The sequence below is a fragment of the Panthera leo genome, chromosome C1 (assembly GCF_018350215.1).
Source record: "Panthera leo isolate Ple1 chromosome C1, P.leo_Ple1_pat1.1, whole genome shotgun sequence".
NCBI classification, from domain to species: Eukaryota; Metazoa; Chordata; class Mammalia; order Carnivora; family Felidae; genus Panthera; species Panthera leo.
In genome coordinates, this window is record NC_056686.1 from 177,602,332 (window position 1) to 177,616,861 (window position 14,530).

The 14,530-nt window shown below is 39.1% G+C and overlaps 1 long non-coding RNA gene across 1 annotated transcript in view; it reads left to right on the top strand.

The window, feature by feature from the left end:
- The window catches only part of LOC122226414, a 25,065-nt gene continuing 10,535 nt past the window's right edge, over positions 1-14,530 (top strand). Inside the window, exon 1 of the long non-coding RNA XR_006205619.1 lies at positions 1-141. This is a non-coding gene — a long non-coding RNA (uncharacterized LOC122226414). The remainder of the gene's footprint in view (positions 142-14,530) is intronic.

Consider the following 14,530-nt stretch of genomic DNA (forward strand, 5'->3'; position numbering starts at 1 on the left):
CATAAAACAAAGCTTATAATTTCTAACTCATGAAGTTTTGGCGGAGACTGAGTGAGATACCTTACGAGAAAGTGTCTAGCACAGTATGAATATACAACGCATTTCCTAGTTTGGAACTTGTGTACCTTTCTACCACAAAAGGTAATTTCTATTCACTTTGGGTGAAACATTATGCCCTCACTGAAGCTATGAATTCATGATATATTTTACTTTCATGATAATGCTTGAGGAATCTAGTTTCAGCCAACAAATTTTCCTGCATTGACCCTTCCTCCATTGAGGAATTAACACTGCCTTCAAATTTGTGGTATTGTCCGCTTTGTAGTGACGAATAGTTCTATACTTAGACTCCCGATCTGCCATAAGCTCTTGGCCAAAAGAATCCATCATCATCTTGTGGCTGTGTGGCTCTTGCCTTGTCAGAAAGGGCTGAGTTCAAATCACACTGGGTCCCGGGGAATATGCTTGTCAGGGAGGTGTGAAGGTTTATTATATAAACACGTGGACTTTGGGGATGGATCATCTGAATTCAAATCGGAGTTTTGCTCATTATTCACTGTGTGACCTTGAGAAAGTTACTGAACCTTTAAACTTTCACTTTTTTTTGTCTTTAGTAAGTGATTAATCGTAATAACCAACATTCATTTAAACTCTTTCCATGTGCCAGATTCTATGCCGAATGGTTTACATGTACTAACTCCTTTAACCTTATGACAACCTGTGACATGGGGATTATTTCCAACACCCATTTTACAAGTGAAAAACAAAACATGGAGAAAAACCCAAAAATACATTTTCTGGGGGCCCACTGCTAGTATATGTTCCAGCTGGGCTTTAATTCCACTGACTAGTTTTTGTTCTGGAAGTGATAACACTTCATACTAGCACTGAACTCTGAACATTGCCTGACACCTTTAAAAACGAAATAAATGTCAGTTCATTCTATTAGCAAAGAGGCAGTTCCTCTGGCTGTAGCACTTGTGTCCACCTAACTTGCATTTTCCCCAGTTGAATTTCTGAAGAGGTAAAATTTTCTGTTGTGAGACTGAGCTCTGGCTCATTAAAGAGGTAAATTTGTCTTAGTGCTAATTCAGAAAACTGGTCTAATCTTAGCCTCCTGTAAACTCTGCAAAATTTTAATGAGAAGTTTTTACTCCTTTACTTCTTCTTCTCCATATTCCTCTCCTTGTTACTTATTTTATGACTACATTTCATAAATGTAGTCACTGATCCCCCACGAAATAACAAATATTAAAAATAAAATCTTATTCTTGTGGTCCAATAATAAAGCCAAAGGCTGCCATTTACTCGTCAAGTCAGGATTCGAATCCCCAAACATCACATATCAACTGGATCGGAATATGAACAAAACTATGCTGATCCTCAGTATTCCCCATCTAGAGAAGGTCAGAAAACACGATTGTGGCCACAAGAATGGCCACTGAGCGCTGATAAAAATAGCAGCGACTTGGTCGTGCTGACTGACCGCGTTTGTTGCTCCCAGGCTAAAAGATGTTTGAAGAAGGGTCAATGAAAGCTAATTATAATTTGAGGGTCTTGTCTTGATGGTATGAGGCCGGGGTTAGAAGCCCTTGTAAAGCTGGAATTTCATTTTACTTTTGGGAAATTATTTCTTTATGGATATGGGTGGAGCCGAGGAATGAGGGAGGGATGCCAGAGAGAGCCTTGCGATAGCTTACAGCTGTCCTTTAACCGGAAGTCAATCTGCCATTTTCCTCTTATCCTCTGATTCTCGGTTTGTGATTTTTTTTTTTCATCGCAGCAAGTATTCTGCCTCCTCCCTGCCACAGAAAATGTGACTTTCCTTATCTGTAAGGTGTCTTAATTTAGTGGAAAATAGAATTGAGTCCACTGCCCACTCCTTGTTCCAGGAATGTTTTTCTCAAAATAGGAAATATATAATGTGTAGGCTGGGTGGCTAGAATTAGGTTGGATCAGTATGAAACAGGGAGATTTGTTTGCTTCAGAAAAAAATTTCCCACTGACTTGGCTGGCTGCAGAATCCAGTACAAATATCCGGACTCAGAGGTACAGAAAGCAAACCATCCTGGATGGATTATTATACTGATGACCTTCCCCGTGAATTCCCACATGCCCTTTTAACAAAGACTTCTGTGGCCAAACCGGCATTTCTAGTTAAGATTTTGAAACTATTATATGTAATACCTTCTCTTATTGATTAGGTCAATAGAGAAAGAGATAGACTTTCCTATAGAGATAGGCAAATCTTTTCTTTCTTTCTCTCTTTTTATAATGGACTCAAATATAAAGCCGTCTGTTCTCTAGACATCCAGATGAAATTAATCACCTCAAAACGGAGTGGAGAAAAGTTGGAAGGACAAAATAATACATTTGAGGGTTTTTGTGTGTGTGTGTGTGTATGTGTGCTTTCAAAAACCCATCTGAGGAAAGACTGCCAAATGTGTTGCTATCCGGCCTTTGGATTCTTATTTCCTATCTGCTTGTTGGATAATAAAGACTTAGATTTGTTTTGACTGTTTCAATACACCGCAGAGCAACAATGAAAATGCAAGTCACTCCATCTCCAGCACAATATCTAGGAAGAAAGAAGGTAAAAATGACTCACAGCATGTTTGGAATTTCTAGTGCCCGTAATTGAAAAATGGGGGGTCACAAACCACAGCAACAGTGTACATTTCTTACTGGGTGAAGGATGTCCATGTTAACAGGACTCATGGAATGCAAATACAACTTATACCTGAGGGAAGGAAACGTCTTTCTATTCCTCCCAAATCTCTCATTCGAAAACTTCATCCTTCCATTAAAAAAAGAATGGTGTTTTGTGATTTATAGAGTCTTATGGCTTTTTTCTTTGAGTCGAATGTTAACATTCTGCCTTGTGCCCTCAACTTAATGGATATTCTCAAAACTTGGCAGCTTTTCTTTCATGCGGGAAGAAGGAATAATTCTGAATTAAGAGCACCAAAACCGGTTAAGGATACATTATGTCAGAGGCTGTAGATTGTTAACAAGCAAAGGAAGCACAAGTCATAGGGTATAATACAATTAAAGGGGCTGGGTAAGATTGCCAGCTGTTCCATCCCGATGACTTCACCTGTTGATACCAGAGGTGACCCTTTCCAGTCTGAGTATAATTTGCCAGAGTCCTAGGTATTTTTCTAACCTCGGAGTGGATCACAGTCAGTGAGTGTAGTAGATGCCATGGGCCCCCCCTCCCCTGTATTCCTTTACCAGGTTCTTGCACCCTTCTCACTGTTGTGAGTTTTGGCAGCTAATGATCCATAGCTGTCACCCCCACCTCCTGAGAATTGCTGTTGGCAGCTGCATCTCCCAAAGGGTTATGATCTTCCAACCAGGAGCAGCCAATAAATGACGGAGATGGGCTGCAAATGGTTGGCCCCCTTGCATCAAAGAGAGAGTGCTGATCCACTTTGTGGTGTGATCCCATAAATCAGGTCAAGACTAGCCTGTATATGGGACCTCACCCTTGCTCAGCCCTCTCATCATTCCTCTCCTGCTTATCATACCCTCGCCTGAAGAGTTTTTCTTGAAGAAACACTCTTCAATAAACACGCACCGAACTACTGTCTTAGGCTTTGATTGTAGGGCGTCCAGACCTACGACACGGAGTTTGCCCATATGATTTAACTTATTTTGTCATGATAAATTAGCCAATCCAATATCATTATTAACCAGAATTCCTCTGAAAACAAACTATTGTCTCCAGATTGTTGAAGCCTGTTCTGTTGATCCCTTAATAAGCCTTTGCAGCAGCAGAAGAAAAATTCCTTCAGTTTGGCACTGTTTTCTGCGCGACCTTTATCCATTAGCTTACACGAAAGAAGCATGGTTGGCAGACCGTCAAAGCCACAGAGGTTGGAAATTTGAACTCAGTGACTTATTCCTACTCCTTTCTTCCCATTTTGGTAGGTTCATCTAATATTAACTCTATTTATAGTGCTCCTTCTAAAAGCGTGGCTTTTCATGTTGGAATCATGTGCTGCCCCAACAGGAATAGCCATTAGGGCCTTCGTGCATGGGTGTCACCTGGGTGACACAAGAAAAGATTTTCACTTGGAATCAAGTAGTCCATCCATGTCTGAAATGACAGGTATTTTCAGAGTTCTTTGTCATTAGAAACGTGATTGTGTAAATGTCTGAAAATCTGTACCAGTTTTAAAGAAGTTGGCCTAGAACCCGTTCCAGTCAAGACAACAACCTTGCAAATTTGGAAGGTCTCCTTGTCATTTCTACCAGCCAGTGGTACCAAGACGGGCGAATTCAGCAGCTGGAAGAATGGTGACTCTAGCTCACAGGCTCAGTCCTCCAGGAAATGCCAGGTTGACCCTGCTGCTTAGAAAAACAGAGCGTACATACAGGTGATGAAAAAAGACCCAGGAACTGAAATGTTTTCAAGGAATTATTTCTGTTGGGTGGGGCAAAGATAGGTGACTCCACAGGGGAAGTTTCAATCCTTCACAGACCCCAAACATATGTTTGCTTTGAACCAAACATAATGTCTAAAAAGGCTGACTGATGTACCCAATTGAATATTATTGATTCTCAACACAATATTTTGGTCTAAAGAAATTGGCTCTTTGTTTCCATGATGTTATTGCTTATTTATAATCAATATTTTCTCATTAAATCTAAAACAGTCTTTTAAAGCAAGCAGGTGCTTGCTATTTTCTATGTAGACATTATTTTGGTTCAACTTCTTCATGGTCACAGGGGATTTTTGCTGGATTTGGAGGATGGAAAGTCATTAGCATTTAATCTTTGGGATGCATCCCCTTGCATGTCAGGACCGAAAAGTCAGGTAATTGGTTTTAATACAAGACGACTTATGGTTTATTTGTGAAGATCACGGACTTTCACATTTTAAGCTATTTCCCAGGGATTCCGTTCCCCGAAACCCACTGCTTTTTAAGAAAGTATAAACACATTTTGTTGTTTTTGAATTTCCAAACAAAAAAGCTTGGAACTTGCTGCTCATTACAAAGAAAGTAGATGGAATTATTGTGGCCGCTAATGTCCTTATTAAAAATTCTTTCCTCACTCACCATATGATTGTCATGCTGCTTGAAATGGATAGATAGAGCTCCAAAAGTTAGGTATTTTGTATCCTGTCTGATAGAAGGAGGGAGGCAAGACTTGGTGAGTCAAAAGAAAAAGAATTACTCCAGAAAATCTGAATTCTGCCCTACTATTTTCTCCACGGCCCTCATGCATTTTATAATCATCTCTATCTAAATGAAAAACCTGTTTAATTTTTGAAAACAAGAATGGTGGCACCGATAAAATGTCTTTAAGTTTTATACTAGACACAACTTTGGAATGTAAAAATGAACTTCAAATTTTACATTTTAAGGTGCTGAGTTCTTAGAATGTTTTGTTCTTTTTATATATTTGTAAGACTCACTGAAAGGAAATTCAATGGAATTTTAAATTTTAAAATTCCATAAGAATAAAACTTTGACTTTGACTAACTAAAGCATTTCTAGTAGCAGTTTTCTAAGTCAGAATATGGTGGGGTAAAACATTAGTAAGAGAAAAGACACATGCTTATGGAATGACTATGTCATCTCTTGAGTTGGTTTAGTATATTGGTTTAAAATTTAATGTTATCCTTTGATTTTCTCTTCCTAATTTTTTCTTGCCCATTTCTAGAAATAAACCATGATTTCTTCAACTGTAACTAGAACTTCCACTATCAACCTCTTTTAGGAGTTTGGCCAAATAATTGATCAGATTAACTGTTAATCACCTGGGAATACGTAATTTTTTTATAGGTACAAATATGAGGCATGTATGGGAAAACATACCATTGATATATAGTAAGCCTTAAAATGGTTAAACCTCAATTAGAAATGTTCATTAAAAAGGCAAAGATAATCCAAGTGATTGATATTTCAGAAATAATCTGATATGTTAGCATGCATTTATCTGATTGTTAGAGCAAATTTCCTTCCATAGTTAAAATGTTTAATTTACGTTCTCTGGGTTCCTACCAACTAATGATATAGTGAAGGCATCTAAGAGTACTCAAGGTTGGAGATCAGATAATCTAGAAATAAAGTGTTTATTTGATGCAGTTAATTTACTAAGTGAATAAACCCAAACTGGGTAATTGAGAATTACTTTCCAGCAGGAAAAATACAAAAGTATGTAGCTACAAAAAATTGCAAAAATCCCCAAGTCTTTGTACTGCTTAATGGCAATGATCTCATTGTGTATATAAAATATTTGCTAAATTACAACATGCAGAATCCCAAACCATGTGATGTGAAACCTACTATATCCGTACTGAGAAAAAAGGTGAAATTGTATGTTGGTAAATTACCTCCTACCTTTCCTCAGGAATTTTCCTCAAGGCCATCTTTAGGATGTAAAAGGTCCCAGGCAAATCTTTTTTGTAGGGTCTCTGTCTACATAAAAAAACTTGATTTAAAAAAGTGTTATAAAATTCATGGGCCTATGTAAATGACAGTAATTTTCAATAAACCTTCAGAATAATGGATGAAGTAGAGTTATTTACACACTTGTTTTTCTGTCTAATTGTTGTCTATAAATATTCTTCATTGTAGCTATGTGCTGTATCTTGTTTTTTATTGTCAAATGAATGATTCCTGGCTAATTTCATGTCTTTCACCATTTGAGAAAAAGGTAGTAAAGCTGTTATTCACAATGCCATGACTCTTCAGATCCTGTCTGAATTGAAGCAATATAGATCTTCTTGCCTTTGTACTTTCTAATATCGTTTATTTAATGCTGGTTACATCATTACTCATGATTCTATATCATTCATCATGATATGAACACTGGTTTCCCCTGACTGTCTCAAAGGTTGTTATTGTGCTTTGTTGATGATGACCACAAATTCAAGTTTTATCTGGTTACATGCAGGAAAATGTGAATGATAAGTTGTTTTTTATGGTTATGTCAAATTTAGTGTTCAAAGGATGCCTGGGTGGCTCAACTGGTTAAGCATCTGACTCTTGGTTTCAGCTCAGGTCATGACCCCATGGCTTGTGGGTCCAAGTCGCACAGGGGGCTCTGTGCTGACAGTGCAAAGTCTGCTTGCGATTCTCTGTCTCCCTCTCTCTCTGCCCCTCCCCTGCACTCTCACTCTCTCTCAAAAATAAATAATAATAAGTAAACTTAAAAAAATTAGTGTTCAAAATTTTATAGCATAAATATAGAATGAAACATCTTCCAATTATGTCTTATCTTGAACTCTTAGAAGGTGACCACAGCTTTCCTAGAGTATGATCTCTTTCAATTTTGTCTGTATTCCTGCCTTCTGTCACTTCCACCTCGTGGAGAGGAGAAGTGAGATCCATAGGGACAAGGAGAGTGGTCCCATTTGAACAGGATATGTCCATCCTTCGTTTAGCATGCCTTAAGACCAGCCTGGCAGGGAACAACACCAACACATGATATAAAGCAAGAGAGAACATGGCTCAGGGGAATCACTGGACACAGGGGAACAAAGGTCTCCAAAGGTCTTGGAGGAGACAAATGAGACAACCCTGGGCAAACAGCCTGATACATGATGTGGAACCTGAGGAGGAAGTGGAATGATGACTCTGGGTAAAGGACACCTGCTGCCATCTTGGTTTCTTGGTGCTACAGACTGGAGGTGGCATCTCTGTTTGAAGAACTCTTGTACCAGCTCACGCAGGTGGCTCAGGCCCAGGGATTGGTGGTATCATCCATATTCCAGAGCCCCGAACTTGTCTGTATCCCTCAGAAATGTGAATTTCCTTAAGTTAGCGTGTCAGCACTAATCCAGAGGACCAATCTCCAGAGGACGCTCCCGCCTTCGTGAAATAAATGCTCTGCCAATTTCCTTCCTGAAGGCCTTTGGGGCATCTGGTTTACCCCTTGTATGGGATAGAGGTTTAGTACTCTGAAAGGTAAAAATGGAGACTGGGGCCTACAAGGGCCCTGATCTTATCTGAGTTTTCTTGTCTGATGACCCCAGTCCTGGCTTGTCCCAAACACCAGAGGGGAACTTAGAAAGATTTTAGAAGTTACTTTAGGGCATGGGGCTCCCTGAGGAACAGGCAGAGGACAGGGTCCCTTCTTGCCTGGGTCTAAGGGCAGTATGGAATTTATTCATAGCTTCTCTGCTGTAATTCATCTCACTAGCAATTGCCTGAGACGATCTTGGGGATTGTTCGAAAATTGCTGCCAAGTTACTATGAAAGTGCCCTCCTCCATGTCCCGGTAGGCAACCTTTAGTGATGTGCTTATAGGACATCTTTCTCGAGTGGAGATGAGGAATTCTGATTTTAAGAGCAAATCACACATTTTCCAAGTATTAACACAAATTCACAAGGGTTCATGTTTTGTTTAGAGGCCCATCTTCATTTCAGAGCAGTGGGCCAAGGCCTGAAGAGAAACTTTTAGCTCATGGATTCCCTCCACAGAGAAAATGCTCGTGGAAATCGGGGCCATTATTATTGCTTACTGCGTTTTCAGTGAAATTGATGAAAGCAGAGCGACTTGTCACTTCAGTAGAAAAATTGAATATGTGAGTTTTGTGGGCACTTCAGGAGTTGCAAGTTATGACTAGTAATGTAAATCTCTTTTTTTTAATGTCTAGTCCCATTCAAAGAACAATGAAAGGTAGTGGAAGTCTCTTTGTCTCTTTGTGCTTAGAAGAAACAGATATGAACAATTGGTATTCTAAAGCCATAGATCAAACATTGTAGTTTAAGAACTTTAGAATGACAATAATTAGAAAGAAATACATCTTTTGCAGGCAAAAGAAATACAACAGTCTTTTCTTTCTTTGGTGTTGCTGTGGAGAAAAGAGCAGGTAATGGTCAGAGGGCGGAACTCTATTCCTGTCCTGAAGCATAGACGAACTCCCAACTTCAGTTTAAAACCAACTGATTCATTCTGCTTTTCTATTCCTTCTCTTCCTCTCTCTCCTCTCTCCCTCCCCCATTCTTCCTTCCCTCTTCCCTTCCTTTCCCTCCTCATCTTTGTTCTTCTTTTTTTGGGCCTTTCCTTTACATTTGAGAAAATTCTGTTAAAATTCTTTTGTGTCTTAACAGATCATTTCCTCCAGAAGTGATTATTTAAATTTACTTTCGAGAGAAATTAGTTGACTCTCTTCCAAAACAGGGACTCCAGGAGAACCCATCTGCTCTAGGAAAAGAAAGCATTTCAGGCACAACAATGGATCTTACGCAAACTGTCTCTACGGTTTAAAAATCCTTGGGATAATAAATAATCTGTCTTGGCCTTAGGGATGATTCACTGCTGATCCCTTTGCTTATCTTATGTAATTACTAAAGAAAAGAAAAATCTCCTATGTAGCTGAAAAAGAATAATGTAGATCCACATTTACCACCAAGAAAGTAGTGCTGAGAGAGAGTACGTGAGAACAGCTAGGAGCAACAAGATCCTGGATACTTGAATATACAGAGCAAATATAGAGATGCATATATATCTCTTATATTTTTTCCTAGAAGGATATGTAGGAAAACCGTAGACCATGGTTAGCAGCGGAGTATGATGTTGGAAGAAGTGGGAAAGGGCTAGCTTCAATTTCCCTGTAATATGGACCTTTTCACATCATTTGAATTTCCTCCCCATGTTTCATTATGTGGTAGGCAAAACCCTAAGAGAGATCCAAGATTTCCCACTTTCCTGGAATACATGCGATCTGCAAGATCTGTGAGTGTGATGGTTTTCACCCTTGTGATTTTATTTATGTCATATGATGTAACTCACTTTAAGAGAGATTATCCAGGTGTTCCTGATCTAATCACAGGAGCCCTTTAAAGGCAGAGAGTTTTCTTTGGCTGGAGGAAGAAGAGAGAGAAGGAGAAGGAGAGGGGGACGGAGGAGAAGGAGGGGGAGGAGGTGGAGGAGAAGTGGAAGGAGAGGGGGAGAAGAACAAAAGGATGAAGTCAGAGATTCAAAGGACATGAAGGACTGAATGTGCCACTGCTGGCTTGAAGATGGGGGGACTACATGGTAAGGGATGTGGCCTCTAGGAGCTGAGAGCAGTCCCTGATTGATAGCCAGCAGATTTTCCCCAGAACCTCCAGACAGGGACTCAGTCCAGCTGATACCTTGATTTTAGCCTCGGATACACTAAGCATAGAACTCAGCCATACAGTGCTGGGTTTCTGACCTGCGGGACCGTGAGCTAATGAATGGGTGCTGTTAAATGCTGCTAAGTTTGTGGTCATTTATTACATGGTGACAAAAACCTGTTAGTTTTCTGTAATGTTTTTAAGAAAATGAACCGTTACCTCAGAGGTTATCTGGCCCCTAGGCTTGTGGGCCATTTTTTCCCTGCTTAATTATATTTTTAATTAAATAAAGAAACTTAATAAATGCTATTAAAAACCCCAACCCTTATTGTAAGGATAACATGTGCTTTTTAAGTTGCACGTTAAGTTACTGTACCTAAGTCAAAGCTTCTCATTGATTTTCATCGTATTTTTTATTTATTCATCCCTGCTTCATCCTAGAAAAGATATTATGTAACATTATACATTAGTAATGTGTTTTCAGGAGGAAAAATTCCCTAAATTAAACAAACAAAACCAAAACCAAAACCAATTTGGTTTTGGCCAGACAGTGGCTAAGCAAGCAGTTTATTGCGGGGCGCGCTGGGGCAGGAGGGGGAGAGCATGTCTGTTGGGTTTGTTCCCATCTATTTAGTGAGCCCAGGGCCTCTCACAGGGGTTAGCACAGTGTGTGTTCAATATTTACTTGTTAATCAAAACAAATGAATGTGCTTGCTGTCAGTGTTGCATTTTAAAGGTTATAGATTTTCTTCCACTCAGTTTCCCCTCTACCATTTTGTTTTGTACTTTAAAGCAGAGAAATTCCCATTCCCGTGTATTCTTTCAGTCCATACCATCCACAGTTTAGCTTCCTTCCATCTCTATCCCGGACATTTATGATACGTTAGCCAGCCAAGCTACCGTATCTCCGTTTGCTATCTTGAGTGACCAATTCTCAAATAACAATTTCTTTAAGGGTGAAGATTTATTTTTCTCTCTAATTATTGGTTCCCTCTTGCTTTGCTACTGTAAGTTCAAATTCTTTATCTCAGTGCTTTCCCCTTTCTCAATAGACAAAGACTCTTCTCTTATTCTTTTCTCGTATCCATGGACCCAGCACGTGGCCTGGCATATATAGATGCCCAATAAATGCATTATGTTAATGAAACAAGATGATTATTTTTCCCCCAAATTTTTATTTAAATTCTAATTAGCTAACATAAGGTGAAATATTGCCTTTCAGGAGTAGAATTCAGTGATTCATTACTTATATGCAACACCCAGTGCTCATCATTACAAGTGCCCTCCTTAGTACCCATCACCCATCTAGCCCATCCCCCACCCAGTTTCCTCCATCAACTCTCAGTTTGTTCTCTATCTTTAAGAGTCTCTTATGGTTTGTTTCCTTCTGTCTTTTTGTTTTCCGTCTCCCATATGTTCATCTATTTTGTTTCTTAAATTCCACACATGAGTGAAATCATACGGTATTTATCTTCCTCAGACTGACTTATTTTGCTTAGCATAATACACTCTATTATATATATATTGTATATGTGTATATACATAGTGTATATGTATATGTGTATATATACACATTATATGTGTATATATATGTGTGTGTTGTGTGTATATATATACATATATATATACACACAACACACACACATACACACACACACACACAGCATATCTTCTTTACCCTTTCATTAGTCGATGGACATTTGGGCTTTTTCCATAGTTTGGCTATTGTTGATAGTGCTGCTACAAACATTAGGGTAAATGTACCCCTTCAAATCTGTATGTTTGTATCCTTTGGGTAAAGACCTAGTAGCTCAATTGCTGGGTTGTAGGCTGGTTCTACTTTAACTTTTTGAGGAACCTCCATACTGGTTTCCAGAATGGCTGCAGCAGTTTGTATTCCAACCAAGAGTACAAGAGGGTTCCCCTTTCTCCACGCTCTCACCAACACCTGTTGTTTCTTGTGTTGTTAATTTTAGTCATTCTAACAAGTGTGAGGTAGTATCTCATTGTGGTTTTGATTTGTATTTCCATGATGATGAGTGATATTGAGCATTTTTTCATATTAGCCACCTGGATGTCTTCTTTGAAAAGTATCTACTCAGGACTTCTACCCATTTCTTCACTTGATTTTTTTGTTTTTTGGATGTTGAGTTTGATGAGTTCTTTATTGATTTTGGGTACTAAACCTTTATCAGATACAGCATTTACAAATATCTTCTGTTCCATAGGCAGCCATTTAGTTTTGTTTATTGTTTCCTTTGCTTTTATCTTGATAAAGTCCCAATAGTTCACGTTTGCTTTTTGTTTCCCTGCCTCCAGAGATGTGTCTAGTAAGAAGTTGCTATGGCTATGGTCAAAGTTGTTGCTTATGTTCTCCTCTAGGATTTTGTTGGTTTCCTGTTGGCTTAGGTCTTTCATCTGTTTTGAGTTTATTTTTGTTTATGGCGTCAGAAACTGGTCCAGTTTCATTCTTCTGCATGTCGCTGTCCAGTTTTCCCAACACCATTTGTTGAAGAGACTGTCTTTTTTCCATTGGGTATTCTTTCCTGCTTTGTCGAAGATTAGTTGACCACATAGCTGTGGGTCCATTTCTGAGTTCTCTGTTCTGTTCCATTGATCTATATGTCTGTTTCTATGCCAATACCATACTGTCTTGGTGATTACAGCTTTGTAGTATAGCTTGAAGTCTGGAATTGTGACGCTTTCCTTTCATTTTCAAGATTGCTTTGGATACTTGGGGTCTTTTGTGGTTCCATACAAATTTTAGGATTTTTTTTTCTAGTTCTGGGAAAAATGCTGGTGGTATTTTGATAGGGATTGCATTCAATATGTAGATTGCTTTGGGTAGTATAGACACTTTAACAATGTTTGTCCTTCCAATCCAGGAGAATGGAATATTTTCCCATTTTTTTGTGTGTCCTCTTCAATTTCCTTCATAAGTTTTCTATAGTTTTCAGAGTACAGATATTTTACCCCTTTGGTTAGGTTTATTCCTAGGTATCTTATAGTTTTTGATGCAATTGTCAATGGGATCAATTCCTTGATTTCTTTTTCTACTGCTTCATTATTGATGTATAGAAATGCAACAGATTTCTGTATGTTGATTTTATATAATTAGTTTTAAATGTTTCTTTTAGAAAAAAAAAAACCTCCCTGTGGTTATTGGATAATTCAGATCTAACGGTTTTTATTAAATTTCTGAAAATATAGCTACCTGGTAGCTGGGAAGGATCTTTTGATGTCTGACAATAAAAAGAGTGATGGTAGGAAAAAGGAGAACTATAGATCATAGTGAAATTACACCCAATATCCAGCAATCTCCCTTTCTCTGGTTAATTTCAGGGGCAACCCCATAAACTAAGATATTGCTCTCCCCCATCCATCCTGGAAGGGGGCTTTTTTATGTAGCAATTTGAAATTATTGATTTAAAGTCCTTAGGAAATTTTATTTTTCAAATAAGGGCACACTCACCAGAATACACTGTTTTTTTCCGCATGTCACTGAGGTTTCGGAGATAATTAGCATGCAGTGGACCTCAGGGAACACAGCTAATGCCTCTGCTTTCTCAGAGCTTCAAGTGGTTACAAGCAGGTTTCTCCTTAACAAAGGACGTCTTGCCCCTTGTGCTAAATCTGTTCCAGTTTTTACCCCCAACCCTGAGCTCTGAAGGCTGAGTTTAGAATCCAAAAAGATTGAGCCCTGTTTTTTTTCCCTTTAGTACCTCATTACTGGCAACAAAGCGTTGAAGAATCAGGGTGTGGGCTGGCAATTTTGCCATGATGTTTGGCATTGCAGGGTGCAAACTTGCCTTTTGTCACCTGCAGAAAGTTCGGGTTATTGACAGGAGTAGGTATTCTTTAAATGGAACTTAGAAATGGGATACTCATATCCTATGCTTATTTTACCAAAAATACTAAACCCGTTAGACACCCAAGAGGTCTGCAGGTAGCCCACAGGTAGCTAGCAACTCGGAGAACAAGAAGTGGTGCTTTCCCATTAGAGAACGTATAGCCATCTTTCAGTGTGATTGGCGACTGTCTCCTTGTTACATTACGCAGCATCGGGGCGATCTTTCCACACACTCACTAGGAAGCCAGAAAACACTCCTTACATGTTCTGGCGAGGTGATTTTTGTGTTTTGTATTTCCCTAAGAAGGTTTTTGTGCTTCTTCTCGAGGCAAATCCAATCCAGTTACTACTAGCTTTCTATTCTGTATGTGCCTCAGGACAGGGACAGGAGTCGGGCACATAGAGTGTCTCTCTGTGGGGCAGGAGTCAGAAACTGATGGTCTGTGTCTACACTGCATCCAGGCAGCGGACAGTCGTGACTGGCTCGCACGATACTTAAAATGATTTGAGCTAGTTGCCAACAGTGAAAAGCCAGCAGGTTTTCATGATAAAAGGATAGCAGAATTTGGGCCTTTCTTGACTGCCTCTGGACATACGATAAGGGTGCCCCATCATGCCC